We start from the raw sequence: 19,652 nt of genomic DNA on the forward strand, positions 1-19,652 counted from the left end.
ATTGGAGAAAACCATGCAGAAGTAGCCTAATAGGGACACGGCAGCACGGGCCATGGACAGGAGAAGTGCTTCGGGATGAGGAAAGCTGAGTAGGACACAGGCAAGGTAACTGAGCACCCAGGAGGCAGAACAAGGCTGGCACTTGCAGGGAGAGCTAGTTGTGCAAGGTAAGTCTACAGGAAGACACCTATGAGAATGGAAAGCTGGATCCCAGAAGAGAAGGCGATACTGTAGCCCCGCATAGTCCCTCTAGAGATGGCCACACAACTGGCCACCATGAGCTATATAGCCAAGCATATTTTCTGGAGAGGAAAGGAGACAGATAACAGGTCAAGACTTGAAGGGCATTGAAGGACAACAACAGGTTTAGGACACACTAGTAAGACTAAAGATCTAAGAATAGGGGCTGGGGATATGGCCTAGTGGCAAGAGTGCTTGCCTCGTATACATGAGGCCCTGGGTTCGATTCCTCAGCACCACATATACAGAAAATGGCCAGAAGTGGCGCTGTGGCTCAAGTGGCAGAGTGCTAGCCTTGAGCAAAAAAGAAGCCAAGGACAGTGCTCAGGCCCTGAGTTCACTGCCTAGGACTGGCCAAAAAAAAAAAAAAAGATCTAAGAATAGGTCAGACCCTGGCCTTAGCAAGTACAGGGATGAGGGAGAGATGCAGCAGATATGAGGGGGAGATCAAGTTTTACACCAACCAAGAACCTTGCAGGCCAACTTTCTAGATGCCTAAGCAATGAGGTAGCTTTCTACCATAGCAAATAGAAAGACAGCTTGAAGATGAAGAATATAGTTCAGCCATCCACACAATAAGAAAACAGTTTCATTTAATCAGTAGAGGCACCTTCCCCATGCCTTTACTCTGGCTAGCAAGGTCTCAGCATGACACATCCCTCTCCAGTGGGCTGCTGTGACATCAGAAACCCTGGAATGGGTCCCAGTGCCAGCCCCCCGCCGCAGACATCCCCAGGCTTTACCCAGTCTCTACCACACCAAACTGAACATCAAGATGCCAGCCTCAAACTTCACCAAGTTTCAGGAGTTATCTAGCACCAAAGGAGACATGAGGACAGCTCCCAAGCACTCCATTTAGTTGCACTCAGTCTTGAGAACACTGAAGAACAGACCTTACTTAAAACTTGATTAGAAAAGCGATGACATTGGAACAGTTTCTCTTGTCAGTAAAACAGACCCTCAGCAGGCTCGTGGATAGCTACCACCACGTAGCTAGTCACAAAGAGAATCACATACTAGTAGGGATCAGAATGATGTGCAAGCCATGTATACCTCTGCTTTGAGCCTTGTTTAAAAGGATACTCAGTATGAACTGGATGCTCTAGAGGAGAGAAGGGGACATAATTTATCTCCTAGGCTCTTGTGTCAAAAGAGGAGAGTTCCTACGATCCTGGAAGAATAACATTCAGAAATAGAACTATGTATGTTTCCATATTTGGCATATGAAGGTAACAAAGATAATTCTAATTCTTCAGATTTTATTGTCTACTTGGCAACACTGAAGAAAAACTGGCTAAATGTTAAATCACAGTTGACACTACAAGTACAGGAAGTCTATCTTTGAGTGATGGCAAGCTACCTTAACAGATATCTAGTGTCTTGTTTCCCATTTAGGCTACATCACAGGAAAGGACCCAGGAAAGATTTCTTGCTTTCCAATATCTGGTTATGTTTTAGTCCTAAGCGTGTACCCCAGCATGTACCCAAAACACACAGAAGAAAGTAGGTCCAGGAAGTTCCCTGGCTTGAGGCAAAGCCAGATAGAGGCTGCCATCTATAGGGAACAGCGACTAGAGATCCAGGACTGGTGTCCCCAGATTCAGGAAGTGAGCCCCTCTCCCAGCCGGAAGACTTTAGTCTCAAGGCTGACCGAGATGTAAGACACCCATAGGTAGTATGCCATCTTTATTGTAGGGTTTCCTTTGCTTCTGCCTTTCTGAAGAGGTTAAAAGCTTGAAAGTTATGTGTCCCAGAGACATTAGGATCTGAAACCTAGAGAGTTGGACCCTGCCAGAGTCAGTATTTAGCACAGCAATGCCTCATACTTCACCTACTGGCCTGCTGCTAAGAGGATGAACAGGTTCCTGCAATGGTCTTCTTAGAGTAAGGAAGTGAGCAGCCACCATTTCTCACCGTTCTTGGGATCTTTCCAGTTCAAGTCCAATCTCCTTCTTAACCCAGCCAAGAAGTCTGATCCACCTTCTGAGAATGTCAGAGTCTGCCTCAGGTTACCAGGGCCTTACATTCAAACAGACCAACTCTGCCAGAGCTGTTCATGAATACACCCTATGCCAAGCTTCTGAGGTTATGTCACCTGACCCATGAAGATCAGGCTACAACAGTTCCATAGGATAACTACATCAGAACCAAGCTACACTTGAGATCAGCTGTCCACTGACCTTTAGTATGGCCATTTGCCAGACCAGAAGAAACTCTACAATCTTGCTGGACCTGTGAATGCAGGTCTGAGTTACTTACATTCAGCTGCCAGCCTTGGGCTTAAGAGAAAGGATAATGTCCTTTCAAGGGTTGGAATCTCCCTCAAAAACTTCTTGAAATCCTAACCAATTGTACCAAAGAAGATGATTTCAAAGACTGGGTCTGTGAAGAAGGAATTCAAATTACAACAAGGTCATTATGATCAGTGATAATGTAATGGAACTGCAGAGGGTCTCACCATGACCAGAGCAATCTTGAGGAAAAAGTGTACAGCTAGAGGTATATTTGTCCTCAAAATACACTACAAAGCTATTAGAACCCAAACCGCATGGTGCTGACAGCAGAACAGGATAGAGACCAGAAATAAACCAGTATTTATAAGCATTTGATTTTTGGAAGACTGGAGAACACAATAGAGAGAAGGTTCTCTTCAATAAATGGTGCTGGGAAAACTTCATAGTCATTCTTAGAAGCTAGACCTCTAACTCACACACGAAAATCAACTCAAAATATAAGACCTTAATATAAAACCCAGACATTGGAATCAAAACAGTGAGACTCCTATAGACCGGATCACTCTTCTTCAGAAGACTTGGGTAAGAAATGTTTTGGATGTTGGATACTGGGGTATTGGAAATGACCCAAATCTAAAGAGTAAAAACTGAAATTCCTGCTCTGTGTGTGTGTGTGTGTGCACGCGCGCGCGCACATGCGTGCTTTATACAAACTTAAAGGCCATTTTGTACAGTTTGGTATGCCTGCATTTTTACCACAACTTAGCATCTATATTCAAGTAGAATTTTCAATTACTGGCATAGTGTGAGAACTCAAAAATTTGGGGTTGAAGAGCATTTTGAATTTTCTGGATTGGACTGAAGGGAATATTCCATATCATTGGTCTGAATGAGGATTTTTAAAAATAAGATCTCCAAAGCAAAAACAGATGAATGGGTTACATCAAATTGAAACATTTATGCACAACAAAAGAAACAAAAAAACCTAGAGAATGGAAGAAGACATTTACAAAGTAGCTGATAAGGGCATAATAACCAGAATGTGTAAACTCAATTATAAAAGAACATATGATTAAAAGTGGACGAAAGACCTGAATAGACATTAAGAGATATGCAAATTACCTAACAGGCCTTTGAAAAAATATTGCTAATTTGATGTAACTCAAAAGCCACAATTAGATGTCACCTTACCCCAATCAAAAGGGTACTTAACTTTAAAGGGTTTTAAGATGCATATAGAGAGGAGAAAATTACATACTGTTGGTACACTACAACCCTTATGGAAAACCCTATGAAGCTTTCCTTAAATGTTAAGGCCACAACTACCATAGGATCTACTAGTGAGTACATGGAATCCACTAGTGGGTAGTCAGAGAACAGAGTCCTGTCTGCACTCTTGTGTTTACTGCAGCATTACTCAATAACATGACTATCTCACTAGCTATGGAATCGACTTAGGCATCAATTGACAAATGGATAAAGAAAATGTAGTTTGCATATACAATGCAATACTATTTGGCCATAATGAAATCCTGTCATTTATGGCAACATGCATGGACCTGGAAGAATTAAGTGCTAAGGCACAGAATCATAATCTATGGTCTCCTTCATGGTGAAGCAGCTCACCTTGGGAAATTATTAGCCAGAGGCTTGGAAAAGAGGATAGGGAAAGACTGGCCAGAAAGTACTAAGTTCAAGTGAATAGATAAACTCTAGTATTCTGATGCCCAGGAGAGAGACTATTGTATTGAATATTTCAGAAATCTAAGGGGGCACCTTAAAAAAAAAAAAAGACACTCTTTCTTTGCTAGTCCTGGGGCTTGAACTCAGAGCCTGGTGACTATCCCTGAACTTCTTTTGCTCTGGGTAGAGGGCTAGCCCTCTATCACTTGAGCCAAAGAGCCATTTCTGGCTTTTGTTTATGTGGTACTGAGGAATTGAACCTAGGGCTTCATGCATACTAGGCAAGCACTCTACCACTAAGCCACATTCCCAGCCCCCCACCTTTTTTTTTTAGCATTCTTACACAGAGAATTGTAAAGTATGTGAGATAAAACTGCATATATGATATACATATATGTATCAAACTGTACCCCATCGGTATGCAGTTATGTCAATGAAAAGTTTTGAAGAATGTTTTACAATTTAAGAGCAGACTAGTAATTCGAGGAAACAACCTCCAACTAGCTTTCATCATTTTTCATAAGTATACTATTAAGTTCATTTCAATTACATTTTAAGCCTCTCTGCTGAGAAGCCTCCATGGCAGTATCTGATTCTAGGGACTACTCCATGTATCTTCCTTTCATCCCATATAAGGAGGGTTGCTATCTATCTCCAAGACTGCCCATGTAACCCCGGACAGCCATCAGAAGTACAAGGAGAAAGAATAGTAGCCTAAGGGATTCCAAATTATTTATAGGGTGGGAAGGAGTATCTATCTATAACATGGGACCAGAGACCATCAAGGACTTGCACTGTTATTTTCAGCCTCTAGAAGAGCCTAGGCTCCATTATTAGCCAAGAATCTACTACATGCCTGTACATTCCAAGAAAAAATAGAATTAGAACCATCAACTGGCAACTTGAGAGTCTGGTAGAACCAAAAAGTATGACAATTCTTACCTGCAACATGAGAACAGTGCTTTACCATTCTGTAGAGAAATGAGAGCCACCACAGTTGGAGAAGGACCAGAGCAAACTGGAGACTCCCCAATTACAACCAGATGCTGCTCATCCTTAACCCCAGACCATTTAAATTCCTTCACAGCCTGCAGACAGTATTTCTCCTGTCTCCTTGTCAGTTACTCATTGTAAACACTGGTACCATGGTGTCAAGTAGCAAATCCTTGATCAGAATCACAGGAATCCACACCTAAAATCAGCACTCAAAACTTGTATGTTTAGGCTGGGGATATGGCCTAGTGGCAAAAGTGCTTGCCTTGTATACATGAAGCCCTGGGTTCAATTCCCTAGTACCACATACACAGGCAAAGGCCAGAGGTGGCACTGTGGCTCAAGTGTCAGAGTGCTAGCCTTGAGCAAAAAGAAGCCAGGGACAGTGCTCAGGCGCTGAATCCAAGCCCCAGGACTGGAAAAAAAAAAAAACTTGTATGTTTGGGCAACACAGCTATTATCAAAAGCTCATTTCCAGAGGTCAAAGGGGCATCAGATTAAAAGTAGAGAAGGTTTCACTGAAAAGGTATTGAGCCTTGGGCACAGGAAAGAGTTTACAGTCTACATGACTCCACTTCTATTGTGGTAGCTGCCACCAAAATTGCTACTGGCAATAGCTGGCTACAGTTGGAGACACCAGTAACAGTCCACAGATCAGGAAACACGCTTGAAGAATAGCTTTAAATACTCAGGTCAAGCCCCAGATCAAAGAGACTTACCAGGATTTGTTGTAGCCCATCAGTATGATAAAAATGAGAAAGAAGTGAGTGGAAAAAGTGGATCCACTATGCCTCAAGAAGCCCTGCTGAGAAAGGCTAGCAAGTCTTCAAATCCAGCTAGATTGGGACCAGAGTGGAACTCAATCCCAAGATCCCTAGATAACCAGAATGGAAGGCCAAGCATAGAGCACAGGCTTACCCTGTATTTCCCAGATGACCACCACCCTCAGAGGGACACTTCCAGAGACAAGGTCCAACATCATTTAGCATGATGGAGGCCCACAGCCAGCTTGCTTTCCAGATCACCTTTCTAATCATGAATAGTAATCAGAGACACTGGAGAATTCTTCCAATTCCTATACTACAAAGACTCTAATGTGACTAGAAGTATAAACTGGAGTTTTTGAGAGATGTACTTGGCCAATAGACATAACCCATCTAATAATCAGATCCAGGACTAAGCCTGAATGAAGCAACATGTGAGTAGCTATTTATATCATCTTCTCTAAGTATTCTGGACACAGACTGGGGAGACCCAGTTGACTAATGAAGCCAAGATCTAGATGGAGAAAACCAAGATGCAATTCCAAACCACACAGGTGGTAGGCCTCCAAGGTAGACTAAAAGGATGGGGACAGAGTCCAATAAAGGCAACAAGGTAAAGGGTGGGAAGGTTTCCATCCTTTGAAACATAGGGTTTGAAAGAGCACCTGCCCACAGACACCAGCACTCACAGAAGAGAGAAGAAGGTAACCTGGAAACCCAAGGCCCACTCTCATGGTGATTTCATAGCCAAAGGGAAGGCTGAGGGATGATGCATAAGAAAAGTAGACACTGAAGCAAGACAGATTCTAGGCACAGAAACTGTGGAGCAAACATAGTCACACTGTGGTAAGGCCATACCTTTTATACTTAAAATATGAAATACTAGAACCCTCCCTGAAGAGTGGGCAAGGGCCTGGCCAAGGACCCAGAATATTCAGGCCTGTTCAGGAGTTCTTGTCTTGCAGAGTCCAGCAAAAGGGTACAAAATAGCTCCCATTCCAGGCAGAACAATGGCTACCCAGGAGTAGGCAGAAGCAGGACTTATTCAAAGCCTTCCTCATCCCAGGGAAGCTAAGCATTGTTAGGAAAAACCAAAGTCCAAGGAGGAGAGATGTTGAGAGAGAAGGGCCATTATCTCCTGGCCAAGAAAGCTTTCAGCAGAGGAACACTAGTCCACGGGGCAAGTGTGGATTCCAAACTAACTCCAAGCTGACCTTTGAAAGACAAGCCCATGTTTACTATGAAAACAGTAGAGAGAGACCTATCTAGGGAGAGAACTCCAACTGTCCCGGCCAGGCAAAAGCCCTCACTGGAAGGAGATTCCAATGATGCTGAGACCAACAGGTCATAGCCTACCTCCAGGCCATGAGAAATGATTGCCATGCCATTCCACTACTGACTAGCACCAAGGACAACAAACAATTCCTTGAGAAGGGTAGGGTACTAGGATAACAAACTCCAGCAACTATCAAGACCCAGCAAGGAGCAAAGGGCTAAACAGCCTGTCCTACCATAAGAGAAGATGTCCAGAGCAAGATGAAGTTACCTGCCTTTTCATTAAGAACAAGAATCAGAAGGCCTGCTGCATGAGTTACCCCTGACCACTGAGGTAAAAAGAGAAACACGGGGGGGGGGGGGAGGCGGGGTGTAGAATGGGTCTTGGGGACCACCTCATACCTGCTCATACTCAAGCTTCCAGAAGAGCTCCACCCCATTCTGGCCATTTCCCACCAGGAATAAGCACCCCACCTTCCTGGCAGCTTCTGGCAAAGAATTCTAAGGAACTCGTGAAATCATAATGACAGGCAAGTCTAAAAGTGAACTATACTTGGACATCCACTTCACTAATCTTCCAGAGCAGAGAGCTGTCCTCAAGATCAACACCTGCAATAGCAGAACCAGAAGGGAACAGCGGGAATTCAGCCTACCATATACATCAACATCAGAAGCAGCTCAGCTTGTGGACAGATCAGGTAGACCCATGGGATCAAAGCACATCCTCAGGGACAGGCTGTATAGTTCAGAGGCCATCCAATGTGCAGACATGATTGCCTCTGCTGTTTGCTCTACCAAAACTTGGACAGAACATCAGCGCTAAAGGTAGACATCCAGGCAACCAACCAACACGACTTCCTAATGGCCAAGCCATTCCTACCAAGACCTAGACACCATAGTGGGAGGAAAAGAAATTCAAGAGTATTTGGGGGGCATGAGGGACAAGGTAACAAACAGTACAAGAAATGTATCCAATGCCCAACGTATGAAACTGTAACCTCTCTGTACATCAGTTTGATAATAAAAATTTGAGAAAAAAAAAAAGAAATTCAAGAGTATTTCTGAAAAATTCTCAATCACCATCTGAGAAAGCTAGGCTCACAAAAAAGCTAATGCAGCCTTGATAACCACTTCCTGCCAGTCCCCATGGACAGGAATTGGGGATATAAAAAGGCAGGGTCAGCCTTCTTTGCTCTGCCTCCATTAAGCACTATAGGCTTGGGTGTCAGCCTTAAAGGGGAAATAAAGAAATATGGGCTGCCTAGCTTTAGTTAATGGTCTGAAACAAACATGTCCAATACACTGGGTTGCCAATTTAAGTGTGACTCCTGTCTATACCGGCAATAATGTTAATGCACACTACTTGTGGCTTCCTTTTTTTTTTTTTTTTGGCCAGTCCTGGGGCTTGGACTCAGGGCCTGAGCACTATCCCTGGCTTCTTTTTGCTCAAGGCTAGCACTCTGCCACTTGAGCCACAGTGCCACTTCTAGCCATTTTCTGTATATGTGGTGCTGGGGAATTGAACCCAGGGCCTCATGTATACGAGGCAAGCACTCTTGCCACTAGGCCATATCCCCAGCTCATTTGTGGCTTCCTGAACAGTCCTAGGGAGTCACCAGAAAGGGAACACATGCTCAGTTCCATCCCTTCCCACGGGACAAGACATTCCTTTAACACTGTCAGGTTTCAAGAACTTGAAAGCTTAAATCACAAAGTACCATGAAAAAAAATTTTAAAAGACAAGTTGCCCCAAACTGAAGAACCAAGCCTCAAGAAACCTCCAGGAGTTCCTTGTTTTCCTGCTGCCATGGGCACACTCGTGAGCCGCAGATGCTGGGACACTGGGCTTAAGACTTTCAGACCTCAGTAGAGAGCACTGCTTTGTGAGCTGGACTGTAGGAGAGGTTAAAATAGTAAACTCTCTAACTGTACTTATTCAGCTTGATGGACTAGTTAAAATACCTACATCTTAATGGCTCCTCTGAAATAGGAAGCAAGATCAGGTTCCTCATTGGGGGACTATAGCTAGTCACACATCCATGATTTACTACTAGAAGCTTCTTTCCATCCCCATCCTTGGAAAATTCTCTTCCAGGAGATTCTCAGTGCTAGGAAAATGGAGAAAGGTAGGAAACAGGCCAGACTCAATCTTCCACAGGTGAGGACTGTTTATTGAGATAGAACAGCAAGGGACACAGCCTTCCCTCGGGCTTGGAGACTGTATGAGGGGGTAAATTTGGGATCAGGCTTGTAAGGGGTCTAAGCAAAGAGGCAGAGGTTAATGAAAAAGCCCCAATGTATAGGAAGTTGGGGGCTTTTTGGTTGGGCTCACAATGGGCTGTGTTACACCTGGGCTTAGGTGAAGTTGCCCTGCCTGCACATCAAAGCAGGTCCAGGCATAATAGGGTTTTGCCTGGTGCCTGTATGTGCCTGGGAAGATGAGGTGGGTGGTCAATCCTTCATATTCCATCTTTTGGTTCATAGAAAGAAATGGTCCCAGAGGCTGGGAATATGGCCTAGTGGTAGAGTGCTTGCCTTGTACACATGAAGCCCTGGGTTCGATTCCTCAGCACCACATAAAGCCAGAAGTGGTACTGTATCTCAAGTGGTAGAGTGCTAGTCTTGAGCAAAAAGAAGCCAGGGACAGTGCTCAGGCCCTGAGTCCAAGCCCCAGGACTGGCAAAAAAAAAAAAAAATGGGTCTAGAGGGGAGAGGCAAGTCCTTCATATAGGATCTTTGGATACATAAGAATGGGCTGAGAGGGGAGCAACAGAGTTATGAAAACGAAGATTCCCATCATTTGAAACCCTGAAGGAGTATAAAAAGTTGGACACCGTGGTCTTTTCTGGCTACTTCCTGCTGGCATGGAGGTGCTAAGGAGTCACTGGGGCTGGGGTCTTCAGGGTCCAGGTCTACATTGGGCAGGGCAGGGTGGTATAAGCAAAGCCTCCTGTGGCCTGCAGTGCCTCGACTTGCTCCCAGGTAGTGTTCTGAGTGAGGGCTATTATTCTGTTAAAGAGGAATTTTTGAAATATCTGAGATCAGGCAAAAAGTTAACAAGGTGGCAGGACTAGTTGATATGAATCACACCCCAGGTACGTGCCAGAAAAGTTCCATTTGGAGCATAATCCTAGTTGTAGCCCATTACAGGGAAGGAAGACTTTCCATATTACAGGACTATAGATGTCTGGACTGTGTAGTATGGGTGGGAAATAAAAATGGCAGGTAACAAAGGCAAGAAAGTTCTTGTCCAGTTAGAAGGTAGATAGGTATGGACATTAGATGGGCAAGCTTATTAAATGTTTTTCTTGACCTCCTGGCTCTGATTAATTTTGAAAGGGAAAATGTAGAGTGGCTCCATTTAGGATGTGAAACCAGGATTGACCCCATTCCCTCTTACTCTTCCTTCATGGTTCCTCCTTGTCAGGAATGGCCTGACAGTCCAGGTGCTTATTGCTGGGATGGCTTAGTAGCATTTCTTCACAGGGTTTGAACTCAAGACCTGGGCACTGACTGAGCACTTCTGCTCTAGGCTAGCACTCTTACCACTTTGAGTTACAGTGCCACTTGGAACTGTTTGGCTAGTTACAGATAAGAGTCTCTTGAACCATGCTTCCAGCTTGCTCTTTGCTGGTTAGTTGGGAGATGGAGTCTCAGAGGGATTTTTCTGCCTGGGCTGGCTTTGAACTGCAATCTTTGCCACAAAACCCCTTTTTCATTTTCAATTAAAGCAAAAAGGAGATCAAATAGAAATAGTTATTCTTAACTGCATATAACACTTTAGGATACTAATTGAGGTTAAGACATTGTAGGTGTTACTAAGCCTTTGTGATTACAACAAAGAATGCAGGAGTTGGTGTCCTTTTAGCTCTGTATCCAAGGCAGCTTACATATTAAACAGGGAAAACATGGCATTGAGTTAAACATACATAAACAATTAAGTGAACTTTGGTTTACACAAACAATTGCTTTTATAGATAGGACATAAAGAATGAGATGTTAGTGTAAATCATAGTCAACTTAATTACATACCAACTTTACTCAAGCTCTATATTTTAAGACATATTCATACTATCTGCTACGTACTTAAACTTTCTGGGGTTTGTAACAAACATTTAAGACAATTCTTCCCAAATCCTCTTATCCAAAAGAATTCATTTGTTTTCTCAATTTCCCTTTCCAGGGCTTTTGTTACTAACTTTTCTCTTTCTTTTTTTTCTTTTTTTATTATTTATATATATTTTTATTATCAAACTGAATTACTGAGAGGTTTCATACATTAGGCATTGGATACATTTCTTGTACTGTTTGTTACCTCGTCCCTCATTCCCCCCTCCCCCTCCCCCTTTCCCTTCCCCCCCTCCATGAGTTGTTCAGTTCATTTTCAAACAGTTTGTAAGTATTGCTTTTGTAGTTGTTTTTTTACCCTGTGTCTCTCGACTTTGGTATTCCCTTCCAATTTCCTAGTTCTAATACCAGTATTCCCGGTTTCCAATATACTCATAAGATACAAATAGTGTAGGTACAACCACAGGAAGGTGATACAGGAATATCATCAATAATAAAGGCTACAGTTACATATGGCACGTTGAAAGTAGTTACAACTGTGATATAACAATTGTTTCCATAACATGGAGTTCATTTCACTTAGCATTATCTTATGTGTTCATAAGGGTATTAATTTCTCTTTACACTTTTACTGCTTATTTCTTAATTTTTCTGGATTGACTCAGACATATTTGTTTGCACCCAAATCTGATAAGCATTTTTGCAGCTTGAGTTTAAAACTGACTGCCTTTTTCCTTTGGCCTGTGGAGTCTGGTGATCTTTGAACTGTGTCAAAGGAGATTACCTGTGACTCCACTCACAGGCAGTTTGGAGCAGAGAAGTTTACTAGATTACTATTTTAATTTAAACTGTTCTTCCTCTTATCAAGGAAATAGGCTAACATCACAAATGACTAGGAGCCAGGTTGAGTACTGAGTGGCTGACGACTTCTATTGATTTTTTTTCCTTCTATTAAACATTTGAGGGGCTGGAAATATGGCCTAGTGGCAAGAGTGCTTGCCTCGTATACATGAAGCCCTGGGTTTGATTCCTCAGCACCACATATATAGAAAAAGCCAGAAGTGGCGCTATGACTGAAGTGGCAGAGTATTAAGCCTTGAGTAAAAAGAAGCCAGGGACAGTGCTCAGGCCCTGAGTTCAAGCTCCAGGACTGGCAAAAAAAAAAAAAAAAAAAAAAAACCACGTTTGATAATTGACCTCTAACACAAGGTTCACATTTCTCACATGGCTGCTGGTCACAAGCAGCACAGATAATGGTTATAATCGCAGTCAAAAAGTAAATAATTTTAGGAGATATTAGTACCAAGAATATTACCATACAAAATAATAGCACTTTAGTTAGAGACTATCTTTTTTAGATCATAATTTTGGACATGTTTCCATACACATACACACACATATATACACATACACATTTGTGCACAAAACCTTTAAGATGTGCTTAGATTTTAAAAGTGAAAAACAGCCATAAATTCTCCTGTAATTCCAATGGCAAACATTTTGCCCAATTTGAAAGTATCATGTGATCAGTTTTAGACCAACAGGCAATACCAAACAAAATATTAAGACAAAACTTAACAGAATTTCACAGAATCTCCATGCTTAAACTGATAATAGAAAACCTTTAAAAGAATTTTGGCAAAGGTTGGAGGGAGAATGGAGGTCACAAGAAATCCCACCACATGACCTTTGTCATCCTACATGTGAAGTGCCAGACTTTGAAGTCAGGCCTCATTTTACCACGTGAACCCCATTTTACCACGTGAACCCCATTTTAGAATCGAACCCTGAGCCAATCAGATTTGTACCTGTGTCCTAATCTTGCTTGCTTGAACACCTGATTCTTGTAACCTTGTTCTTTGCCTTTATAAGCCCTGTGTAATCACAGCTCGGGGCTCCCTCCTAACCTCCGCTGTGTCGGTGGGTAGGACAAGGCCCGAATTGCAGCTCGCTTAAATAAAGCCTTGCCTTGCTTTTGCATTTCGGAATGTCTGAGTCTCAGTGGTCTTCTTGGTGGTGGTTTCGCGACTTGGCACAACATTTGAGGTTTCGTCCGGGATGGCCCCAGAGACCCCCGAGACCCCAGACTCCGAAGGTAAGAAAATAGCGCTGTTCATTCTGTGTGTCTCTGTCTGTGTGATTTGTAGTTTTGTTTTCTGTTTTGAGCAGCCACCTGAATCAACCTGTAGGTAGTGAAGGACCAGCCGGAGTGGACACGCTCATATGGGCAGTCCTAGAGGACTTGGAGAACACCTCAAGCCCTCCACAGGGGGCTCAGGCTTCCCACTACCACCCTGAACCTGAAGAACTGGACCGGGAGGCCCTTCTAAGGGGCGCTCGTCCAGTCCACTCTATATTCGGGGTTGTCTGGTCTGCTCCTACACAGGAACGGGAGAGAGCGAGCCTCAAGACTGTGTGGTCTGCTCCCTCACAGGGGCAGGAGAGACACAGTCAAACCTATAAGCCGCGGCTCCCTAAGTCTGTCTGTAAGTGTTGTCTGGTCTTTGTGCCTGGGATTATTTTTGTGTGTTTCTTGCGCTGTGCCTGACTGACAAACGGATGGGGAACGTTCCTTCCACTCCCCTGGACTTGACTTTAGCTCACTGGAAAGATGTACAGGTGACAGCCCACAATCAGTCAATCCGTGAGTATCCGCAAAAAAGAACTCTAGGGGGACCACCACCCAGCCTTCTTAAGCAGAAAATTGTTTGGTGTGCTAAAATGTTTTACTAAAACTATCAAGCCCTGGAAAATGAGGCTGGAAAATGCTAAAATCATTTGTTAAAGGTTTTTGTCTTAAAATGTATGGCCGATGCTTATTCAGCGTGCTTTAAGATCTTTTGAAAATGTATGTGTGTGTGCATGTGTGAGTGTGAACATATTCAAGACTGCAGTATGATGCAAAACTAAGTTTGTTTAAAGTCAAAGGGTCATCAAGTTTGGGCATTACCAAATGCTTTAAAGGATTTCTCAGGGTTCTTTAATTAAAATTAAAAATCAGAGCTAAGTGTCAGAAATTTGGATTTTAAAGGGATATATATATATACTAAACTAATGGGGATAGAAGTAAACTCTCATTAACTATGTATGTAGGAAGAAATGGCAAAATGGGCCAATGTTTCTCACTAATATATTGGAAAGCTGAATGGGTAAGTATTTCTAATTGTAATTCTTGCATTAAGGAAAAATTCAAAGGTCTTCATGCCATGCAGTAATTGGGACTGAAGAAAAAAAAAGGCTCTTTTGAAACAAGCAGCCCATAGGCAAAGGGCGGCACCTGGTTTCAGAATGCCTGTGAGCTTCAGTTTTTCCTATGCAGATAAAAGCTAAAATGTTGTATTAGTGTTAAAAAGGCTTTGGAAATCAAGAATACATTTCTAGGTAAGAAATTTGGAAGTAAAATTGTCCTAAATAATTATTGCAAAGTGAGAAAAGGAGAATTATGGCTACCAGAATGTTTAATTGCCATTCCAGCTTCTTCGTAGATTTTTTGTAACCATTTCCAGCAGGCCCACAAAGAAGCACAAGTGATTCCTACAAGTTTGTCGAGATCTAATACTGGCCCTTAAGTTCCAGGTAAGAGCATGCTTAAAAACTACTTCTGTGTGGACCACCTTGTTGCTTATAATTGGAGTAAAGTGGCCCCTTATAAGACTCACTGATCTGAATCTGCGGTTCGAAGCCAGCCCGGGCAAAGAAAGGTCCCTGTGAGAGACTTGTCTCTCTAATCAGCCAGCAGAGTGCTGGAAACAGAGTTGTGTGGAGCTCAAAGTGGTAGGGTGCTAGTCTTGAGCTGGGGAGCTGGGGGACAGCGCTCAGGCCCTGAGTCGAAGTCCAGTGGAAAGTCACTCCTCCTGGGACAAAAGTGATGGAGCACCCAGAGGCAGTAAGCCACTGCTTGGATGGCAGAGATGGTGTCAGATCCTAGAGTCACTCCTGTTTGGCCTTTCAAAAGTTAATCAAAGCCGGGAAGTCCTAGAAGAATAGTTCATAAGCATGCCTTTCCAATGCCCATGTCTCTCTACTGGGCAGGAACTTGCCAGTCATCTGTGATAGTGGTTAGTAAGGGTAAGTTTGTCAAATGAGAGGATAGATTAAAATCTCACCCCCCCCCCCCCACCACCACATTTCCTCAAAGCTCTGACTGGCAGTGAGAATTTAAGCTGATACATCTGTTTAGGAAAGAAAGCTTGTAGACCTGAGATTGTGTCCTTATTGAGATCTGTTAAAGGCCTGCAAGGGTAATTTTTTTAGGTCAGAGATCAGTTCCCCAGCCAGTCAGGAAAAAGCTTTTACAAACTAGAATGTTAAAAGGCACAAATTTATAAACCTGAAGTCAACTATCTGGGCTTCATATTGAGAGGGCAAGCGTTGGCTGTCAGATGCACGTAAAGAGACTGTCCTGAAAATCCCTGTGCCTAAATCAGCCAGACAAGTCAGAGTTCCTGGGATCAGACTTTAGTAGACCCAGGGCCACGAGCTTTGCCTCCTGTGCCCCAGTATTCCCAAGAAGACGGAGTGGATAAAGAAAATTCCCATGGCCCACAAACCACTGGACAGAGAGGGAAACAATGACTGGTGGAAAACTTGTGAAGGGAAACTTATCCTGCCACAAGGACTGGGTAAGGGGATCCTTAAGAGAATCCACTGAGTTTCTCACATGGGAACTCGAAAAATGCAGGACTTGCTCCGACACTCCAAAGTGAAAATTAGACAAGGAGATCAACTTATTGAAGATATTGTTAAAAATTGCAAGGCCTGTCAGCTTGCCAATGCCCCCAATCAACAGATTACTAAAGGAGCTCGCCTCTGTGGGAATAGGCCAGGCATGTATTGGGAAGTAGATTTCACAGAAATTACAAATATTTGCTAGTTTTTGTAGACACCTTTTCAGGATGGGTTGAAGCCTATCCAACAAAGCATGAGACTGCAAATCCTACCCAGGTATGGCTTCCCATCCACCATTGGGTCAGACAACGGACAGGCTTTCATCTCAAAAGTAAGTCAGGGAATAGCTGCAGCACTGGGGATGGATTGGAAATTGCATTGTGCTTATAGACCCCAGAATTCAGGACAGGTAGAGAAAATGAATCGGACTCTAAAAGAAACCTTAATTAAACTGGCCTTAGAGACTAGCGCAGACTGGGTGTCACTCCTTCCTTTTGCTCTGCTTAGAGTAAGAAATTCTCCCTATCAGCTTGGCTTTACTCCATTTGAAATAATGTACGGGTACCCCCCGCCCATTACCCCTAGCCTTCAGACTGAATTGCTTGCTGATTTGGATGATGCTGAATTTTTGTATAAACTCGATTATTTGCAGCTCGTGCACAAGAATGTGACCCCAACTTAGGGCATTATATGATTCTGCTTCTGTCCCTACCCCCCATTTATTCAGACCAGGGGACTGAAATCCTTAGAACCACGGTGGAAGGGACCCTAGACGGCATTGCCACTTGGGTTCATTGCTTCCACGCCAGGCCAGCTGACCCCTTTGCCCTGGACGACGACTACCGTGGTGGAACATGGGAGGTCTCCAAGCACCACCCAACTCAGCCGCTTTGCCTTCGCCTCAAGAAAAGTTAGACTGAATATTGTTATAATTTTCTTTTTGCATTCTTTCCTTACTACCCTGGCTAGTGTTATTTTGGCAGCTCACTCCAAAGTGAGGTGACCCCCTTATTTTAGGTAGTTTTGGGCTTGCTCAGGAATACGGGTATAGCCACCCGACCCTTAGAGCACAGCTGAGAAGTTTATGTATTTTGTTGCTTACATTTGGATACTAAACACTATACAGCTAATGGTAAGTCTGTATAGCTGAAAGTTAATTTTCAGTTTGCAGTAATCCTGCAGTCCCTTGGTAAAGTAGACTAAGGTTATAGGTTCCTGGCTAGGTAAGTTCAACGCCCTTGAGTCAGCCTGAAGAAGTTACAGAAGATGGATGATCTTCACCCATCAGCCCCCCTTTAAAACCGAGGGACCAGAGTTGTTTTTGGGAAGATGAGGCAGGATAAACTAGAGGCATGCAAAACAGAGGTACAGAGACTATACTTGTAAGAAATGGTGACAGGCCCTTTGGTTACTACATTGGGCCCTACTGGCCCATGCCTTACCTCTATATCATCCCCTAGACATGCAAGCCTTGAAATGGACAGAATGGAGCCATGATTGGCTCCCAAGGTACCAAAAAGAAAAAGGGGGAAATGAAGTGCCAGACTTTGAAGTCAGGCCCCATTTTACCATGTGAACCCCATTTTACCACGTGAACCCCATTTTAGAATCGAACCCTGAGCCAATCAGATTTGTACCTGTGTCCTAATCTTGCTTGCTTGAACACCTGATTCTTGTAACCTTGTTCTTTGCCTTTATAAGCCCTGTGTAATCACAGCTCAAGGCTCCCTCCTAACCTCCACTGTGTTGGTGGGTAGGACGAGGCCCGAGTTGCAGCTTGCTTAAATAAAGCCTTGCTTTTGCATTTCGGAATGTCTGAGTCTCGGTGGTCTTCTTGGCGGTGGTTTCGCGACTTGGCACAACACATGGGTGTTAAATCTTCAAGACCTGTAGAGAAAATTCAGGGAGGGGATTGCCAAACAGATTTGTAAGGAGAGGAGGCAGCACTTTTAACCTGTAGACATTTTTGAGGGGAGGATGCACAATGCAGGTACTGAAAGTGAATGAGCAACTAGGTAGAGCTATCCCATAGGAAGAGGTGAGAGGGAGGAATTTCTCCTTCTGCAGCCTCTAGAGGAGTTTGCTTTAACAGAGAAACTAAGAATCTAGATTTTGAAGTGAGTAGGCTCAGGAAAGAGAAAAGGAATGGATTAGTGTCAGAGTCCCGAAGGCAAAAAGGATAGGTTTGTTTTGGGTATGCTATGGGATTGGGGGGTGAAGAAAAAGAGAAAAGAGGACAAAGGTCAACAGAAGAAGTTTGCTTGGAGGAATTTTTACTTAAGAGAATCCAGACCCACTAAAGAGAGGAGGAATGTAGTTACAAGAACCAGGAGGGAGAAAAGACTTGAGCTTATGGAACTGCTGATCTAGGATGGCTAGCCTTTAAGAGGGAACTTGGGGGTCCCTGGGACCCAGCCTGCATCTCACCCTCAAGGGCACAAGTCAAAGGTCTATCAGTGGGAACGGAGGCACTGTAATGGTAAATTATCTCCAGTCTGGAGGTCCAAGAGAGACAGAAAAAGGAAGGGGGAGATGGAGATTGCTACAAGGCAAGGCAACTTCTCTTTCTAGAGGAAAAGAGCCGGGAGGCTTATAGCAGAGAAGGACTTGGTGAGCAAGGCCAGAGAGCAGAGCCGGAAGACTTGAGCAGAGGTCAGAAAAGGACTTGGTGGGCAGAATAGGACGAGCCGGGGGAGGGAGGGGGGGGTGGATCCTCTGGAGTGGCCATTTTGTTGAAGTGTTTAAATCAGTAAGAGTAAAATTGAAGGTTCTGAACTTAGGCCAATTGTGGCCATTGTTTACATGATAGACCAGATTTGAGGAGACAAACAAGTTTTCTTTGACTGTAAAGCAGTCAGCCTGCGAGCCTTAAGATTAGACCACAGGCAAGCCAATGGGGTTGTCCCTGGGAGACAATTTGGAAATTTGATAATCAGATGGCCAAGACTACCCTCAAGTCAAAGTCTGGTCAATACTAGTTGGGCTTAAGTCAAATGGAGTACTCTTACTGCCAAGTCTACCTCCAATAACAAGATCCATGGTTTTCTCTCCTGAGTGCCAGAACAAGAACTGACCAGGAACAAGAACTGATCAGGAACATCAGGTCAGCACACAGGCCCACACCTTCAGGAAGATGCAACACAGGCCCTCCTGGGTCCAGCAGCATTAGAATCTAGTACATCTTCATTTTCTTCATCCTTGGTTATACCAAGTGGGTGCCAACAGACAACAGGGGAAGGTAATCAGGGGTGAACACCACATGTTTGTGCGCCCTTTTTTTCAAAGATTCTCAATTTTTCTAAGGCAGCAGTAAGCCTACAGAAGCCATCACCAAGCCTACACATTTCAAGCAACATTGAGTTAACAGAAAACCCAATTATCCACCTGTGATGGATCATTTTACTGAAAGGTGGTGCATTCCTTCAATATCAGTATCATGAGGCTGAGGCAGAAGGGTCACAAATTCAAGGCTATGCCATTTCCAGAACCAAGGGCCAAAAATGGGAGTTCATCTAGCATTTTCCATCTGCAGCACTAAAGAGGGGGGAAAAATCCTAAATGAAGATCATTTTATAGATAGTCCCACTGGTTCATCCATTATCCTGTGACCTGTTAGTTCAAGTATTCCTGCCCTGACAAAACATTTCCTTCCATCCTACTGACAGTATTAACAAGCCATCTACATTCCATTCCTATGTCTTCTCCACTTCACAGTATCTTCACAATT

Source organism: Perognathus longimembris, chromosome 2 (assembly GCF_023159225.1).
Source record: "Perognathus longimembris pacificus isolate PPM17 chromosome 2, ASM2315922v1, whole genome shotgun sequence".
Lineage (NCBI taxonomy): Eukaryota > Metazoa > Chordata > Mammalia > Rodentia > Heteromyidae > Perognathus > Perognathus longimembris.